Here is a 6,000-nt window from a genome sequence, read left to right on the forward strand (position 1 = left end):
GCTAAGAACCTTGGCGTGATCCTGGACAACACCCTGTCGTTCTCAACTAACATCAAGGCGGTGACCCGTTCCTGTAGGTTCATGCTCTACAACATTCGCAGAGTACGACCCTGCCTCACGCAGGAAGCGGCGCAGGTCCTAATCCAGGCACTTGTCATCTCCCGTCTGGATTACTGCAACTCGCTGTTGGCTGGGCTCCCTGCCTGTGCCATTAAACCCCTACAACTCATCCAGAACGCCGCAGCCCGTCTGGTGTTCAACTTTCCCAAGTTCTCTCACGTCACCCCGCTCCTCCGCTCTCTCCACTGGCTTCCAGTTGAAGCTCGCATCCGCTACAAGACCATGGTGCTTGCCTACGGAGCTGTGAGGGGAACGGCACCCCCGTACCTTCAGGCTCTGATCAGGCCCTACACCCAAACAAGGGCACTGCGTTCATCCACCTCTGGCCTGCTCGCCTCCCTACCTCTGAGGAAGTACAGTTCCCGCTCAGCCCAGTCAAAACTGTTCGCTGCTCTGGCACCCCAATGGTGGAACAAACTCCCTCACGACGCCAGGTCAGCGGAGTCAATCACCACCTTCCGGAGACACCTGAAACCCCACCTCTTTAAGGAATACCTAGGATAGGATAAAGTAATCCTTCTAACCCCCCCCCCCCCCCTTAAAAGAGTTAGATGCACTATTGTAAAGTGGTTGTTCCACTGGATATCATAAGGTGAATGCACCAATTTGTAAGTCGCTCTGGATAAGAGCGTCTGCTAAATGACTTAAATGTAAAATGTAAATTATTATACAGCGTAATTAAGGATTTTGGAACATCCCTTTTGCATTGAATATGACCGAATACAAACAGTGTAGCTATTCCCTCCACAAGGCAATCAAACAAGCTAAGCGTCAGTATAGAGACAAAGTAGAGTCGCAATTCAACGGCTCAGACACGAGAGGTATGTGGCAGGGTCTACAGTCAATCACGGACTATAAAAGGAAAACCAGCCCCGTCGCGGACCAGGATGTCTTGCTCCCAGACAGACTAAACAACTTCTTTGCTCCCTTTGAGGACAACACAGTGCCACTGACACGGCCCGCTACCAAAACCTGTGGGCTCTCCTTCACTGCAGCCGACGTGAGCAAAACATTTAGACGTGTCAACCCTCGCAAGGCTGCAGGTCCAGACGGCATCCCCAGCCGCGTCCTCTCTGTAAGAGCATCAAGGAATCTTTGGGTTGTCTGATAATTTACTGCACGACTTTTGATGCTCCTTGGTTGGGGTCTGAGCAGATTATTTGTTGCGATTACAAACGTAATAAAATGGTGGTCCGATAGTCCAGGATTATGAGGAAAAACCTTAAGATCCACAACATTTATTCCATGGGACAAAACTAGGTCCAGAGTATGACTGTGACAGTGAGTAGGTCCAGAAACATGTTGGACAAAACCCACTGAGTCGATGATGGCTCCGAAAGCCTTTTGGAGTGGGTATGTGGACTTTTCCATGTGAATATTAAAAAGTTAGAATATTATCTCCTATGAGTACAAGGTCCGATAGGAATTCAGGGAACTCAGTGAGGAACACTGTATATTGCCCAGGAGGCCTGTAAACAGTATCTATAAAAGCGATTGAGTAGCCTGCATAGATTTCATGACTAGAAGCTCAAAAGACAAAAACATTGTTTTTTATGTTGGTAAATTGAAATTTGAAATCGTAAATGTTAGCAACACCTCCGCCTTTGCGGGATGCAAGGGGGATATGGTCACTAGTGTAACCAGGGGGTGAGGCCTCATTTAACACAGTAAATTCATCAGGCTTAAACCATGTTTCAGTCAGGCCAATCACATCAAGATTATGATCAGTGATAAGTTCAATGACTATAACTGCCTTTGAAGTGAGGGATCTAACATTAAGTAGCCCTATTTTGAGATGTGAGGTATCACGATCTCTTTCAATAATGGCAGGAAGGGAGGAGGACTTTATTCTAGTGAGATTGCTAAGGCAAACACCGCCATGTTTAGTTTTGCCCAACCTAGGTCGAGGCACAGACACGGTCTCAATGGGGATAGCTGAGCTGACTACACTGACTGTGCTAGTGGCAGACTCCACTAAGCTGGCAGGCTGGCTAACAGCCTGCTGCCTGGCCTGCACCCTATTTCATTGTGGAGCTAGAGGAGTTAGAGCCCTGTCTATTTTGGTAGATAAGATGAGAGCACCCCTCCAGCTAGGATGGAGTCAGTCACTCCTCAGCAGGCCAGGCTTGGTCCTGTTTGTGGGTGAGTCCCAGAAAGAGGGCCAATTATCTACAAATTCTATCTTTTGTGAGGGGCAGAAAACAGTTTTCAACCAGCGATTGAGTTGTGAGACTGCTGTAGAGCTCATCACTCCCCCTAACTGGGAGGGGGCCAGAGACAATTACTCGATGCCGACACATCTTTCTAGCTGATTTACACGCTGAAGCTATGTTGCGCTTGGTGACCTCTGACTGTTTCATCCTAACATCGTTGGTGCCGACGTGGATAACAATATCTCTATATGCTCTACACTCGCCAGGTTTAGCCTTAGCCAGCACCATCTTCAAATTAGCGTTAATGTCGGTAGCCCTGCCCCCTGGTAAATAGTGTATGATCGGAAACAGCAGAGGAAGCACCCCCCCTATCCACATCGACGGGACAGTAGTGGAGAGGGTAGAAAGTTTTAAGTTCCTCGGCGTACACATCACGGACAAACTGAAATGGTCCAACCACACAGACAGCGTGGTGAAGAAGGCGCAGCAGCGCCTCTTCAACCTCAGGAGGCTGAAGAAATTTGGCTTGTCACGAAAAACACTCACAAACTTTTACAGATGCACAATCGAGAGCATCCTTTCAGGCTGTATCACCGCCTGGTACGGCAACTGCTCCGCCCATAACCGTAAGGCTCTCCAGAGGGTAGTGAGGTCTGCACAACGCATCACCGGGTGCAAACTACCTGCCCTCCAGGACACCTACACCACCCGATGTCACAGGAAGGCCAAAAAGATCATCAAGGACAACCACCACCCGAGCCACTGCCTGTTCACACCGCTATCATCCAGAAGGTGAGGTCAGTACAGGTGCATCAAAGCTGGGACCGAGAGACTGAAAAACAGCTTCTATCTCAAGGCCATCAGACTGTTAAACAGCCATCACTAACATTGAGTGGCTGCGGCCAACATACTGACTCAACTCCAGCCACTGGAAAAATTGATGTAATAAATGTATCACTAGCCACTTTAAACAATGCCACTTTATATAATGTTTACATACCCTACATTACTCATCTCATATGTATATACTGTACTCTATACCATCCACTGCATCTTGCCTATGCCGTTCTATACCATCACTCATTCACATATTTTTTTATGTACATATTCTTATTCATTCCTTTACACTTGTGTGTATAAGGTAATTGTTGTGAAATTGTTAGGTTAGATTACTCGTTGGATATTACTGCATTGACGGAACGGGAAGCACAAGCATTTCGCTACACTCAAATTAACATCTGCTAACCATGTGTATGTGACAAATAAAATTTGAATACCATGTCATTTGGTTAATTGTCCATTTTAACAAAGGCTAGTGGAATGTAAATGCCTGTTTGGGGTTCTCTTTGGCTGATTCATCTTGGTAATTGTGGCTGACATGTACCTCGGATACCCCAACCTGAGTCTTACGGTATAGACAGGTTTGCCTGCTCTTGGCATTTTCTTTTCCATTATAAAAAAAAATAATTTAATATTAATTAGGCAAGTCAGTTAAGAACAAATTCTTATTTTCAATGACGGCCTAGGAACAGTGGGTTAACTGCCTTGTTCAGGGGCAGAACGACAGATTTGTACCTTATCAGCTCGGGGCTTCGATCTTGCAACCTTTCGGTTACTAGTCCAACGCTCTAACCACTAGGCTACCCTGCCGCCCCATGTCAAATTGAGAAGTTTAGAAATGTGATTTTTTAAATCATCATATTGCCAATTGCATCTATGGACCATACATTTTCAACAAAGGAAAGCATAACTACTGTGCCTGATCCTGCTTGTAACATTTCCACCCTTACCACTGCTACAAGGTCCCTATTTTATAGGTCGCTATGGGAAAACCAATACTCTGGTTTTCAAGGAATAGAGTTACTGTCCTATCGTGAGTTTGGACCATTTATTAAGGATCCTTTATTGAGAACTGATTCCATTATCAATACATACAGTAATATTTACATTCCGTAGCAAATCCATATTGATTCATGTTTTCATTTGATACCCTGTTATCATTTAGAAGATTGTGGAACAGGTGTTCTATGTCAACATTTCTCTCTCCTTTCTTTGGAGGAAACTAAACTGTGTCAGTGCCAATAAGAACTTGATCTCTTTGGATTCTGACCAACATACATTGCACCAATCAGCTGTGATTGTATTAGTAATTTGAGTGGAGTTTTCATTTCCAAAACAAAACACTGTTCATTTTGTTTGAATAGTCAGTGATTGATATGTGACCACTGCCAAGTTGTGCATTATATGCTGCCGGCTACTGATGTGGGCGCATAAAATAATGTTTTGTCTGACCTTCAGACGGCTATATTGGTCCACTAATACAGGACTAGTAAAGGCCCAGTGCACTACCTTGTCCCCTGATTGCTAAGTTTGGCTGGGCGGCCAGCTCTAGGAAGAGTCTTGGTGGTTCCAAATGTCTTCCATTTAAGAATGATGAAGGCCACTGTGTTCATCGGGACCTTCAATGCTGCAGAAATGTTTTGGTACCCTTCCCCAGATCTGTGCCTCGACACAATCCTGTCTCGGCGCACTACGGACAATTCCTTCGACCTTATGGCTTGGTTTTTGCTCTGACATGCACTGTCAACTTATATAGACAGGTGTGCGCCTTTCCAAATCATGTCCAATCAATCAAATGTACCACAGGTGGACTCCAATCAAGGAGTAGAAACATCTCAAGGATGATCAATGGAAACAGGATGCACCTGAGCTCAATTTCAAGTCTCATAGTAAAGGGTCTGAATAGTTATGTAAATAAGGTATTTCTGTTTTTAATTTTTAATACATTTGCAAAAATGTCTTAACCTGTTCTCGCTTTGTCTTCATGGGGTATTTTGTGTAGATTGCTGAGGATTATTATTTTTAAATCAATTTTAGAATAAGGCTATAATGTAACAAAATGTGAGAAAAGTCAAGGGATCTGAGTACTTTACAAAGGCATTGTATGTTTTTATTTCTCAAAAATATAGACACTTAGCTTTCATTTGACACCCTCCTATAAACTTCACGTTGGTGCTCATGGATCCTTTTACATGGAAATGCCCTTACATAGATTTAGCTGCTCATTTAACATTCAATAATAATTGTGGATATTTAAAATCAAGGTTATTGGACAGTTCAACGTATGGATGCCTTGAATGATGCACATTTTTGTTGTGCTAAACCTCATTAGAGATAAGAAATGTTTTATGGTATTCCCATGGTTGGATTGATGCTTACATAATAGAAAAGCAACCAAAAATATGTATTGGGTTCAGATACACAAGTACAATTCAAAAATCACTAACCCCTGAAAATGTTTGTCGATTTTTATTTTCTTCTGAACAGAGGCAACAGCAACAAACTGGCAGGTGTCCAGCTCCATTTTGTGGCTGAGAAGAGAATCAGTTTCACACAATTTGCCCTGAAATAGGACAAGACAACCACAAAAGAGCACTCTTGCACACTTGAATGATTTCTACACAGTCCAAGGCCTTATGTGATTATTGGAAAAGTTTAAAGTCCGTCTCAGAGAAGCTCTTCTTGGTTTCAATGGGCTTGGGTGTGATAGGTAGGTGTGCTGAGTGAAAGTTTTATTAAAGGAATTCTTTGTGGCTCTCACAACAGGAGCAGCCAACTCTGAAATGAGAAGGCTGTGATGTCTGCAGGCTTACTAATCAGGTATAGTACTAAACCACCGGCTTCAGTCAATCTCCTGAACATGGATGGTACTCTATCGACACTGAAC

This window comes from Salvelinus alpinus, chromosome 35 (genome assembly GCF_045679555.1).
Source record: "Salvelinus alpinus chromosome 35, SLU_Salpinus.1, whole genome shotgun sequence".
NCBI lineage: Eukaryota > Metazoa > Chordata > Actinopteri > Salmoniformes > Salmonidae > Salvelinus > Salvelinus alpinus.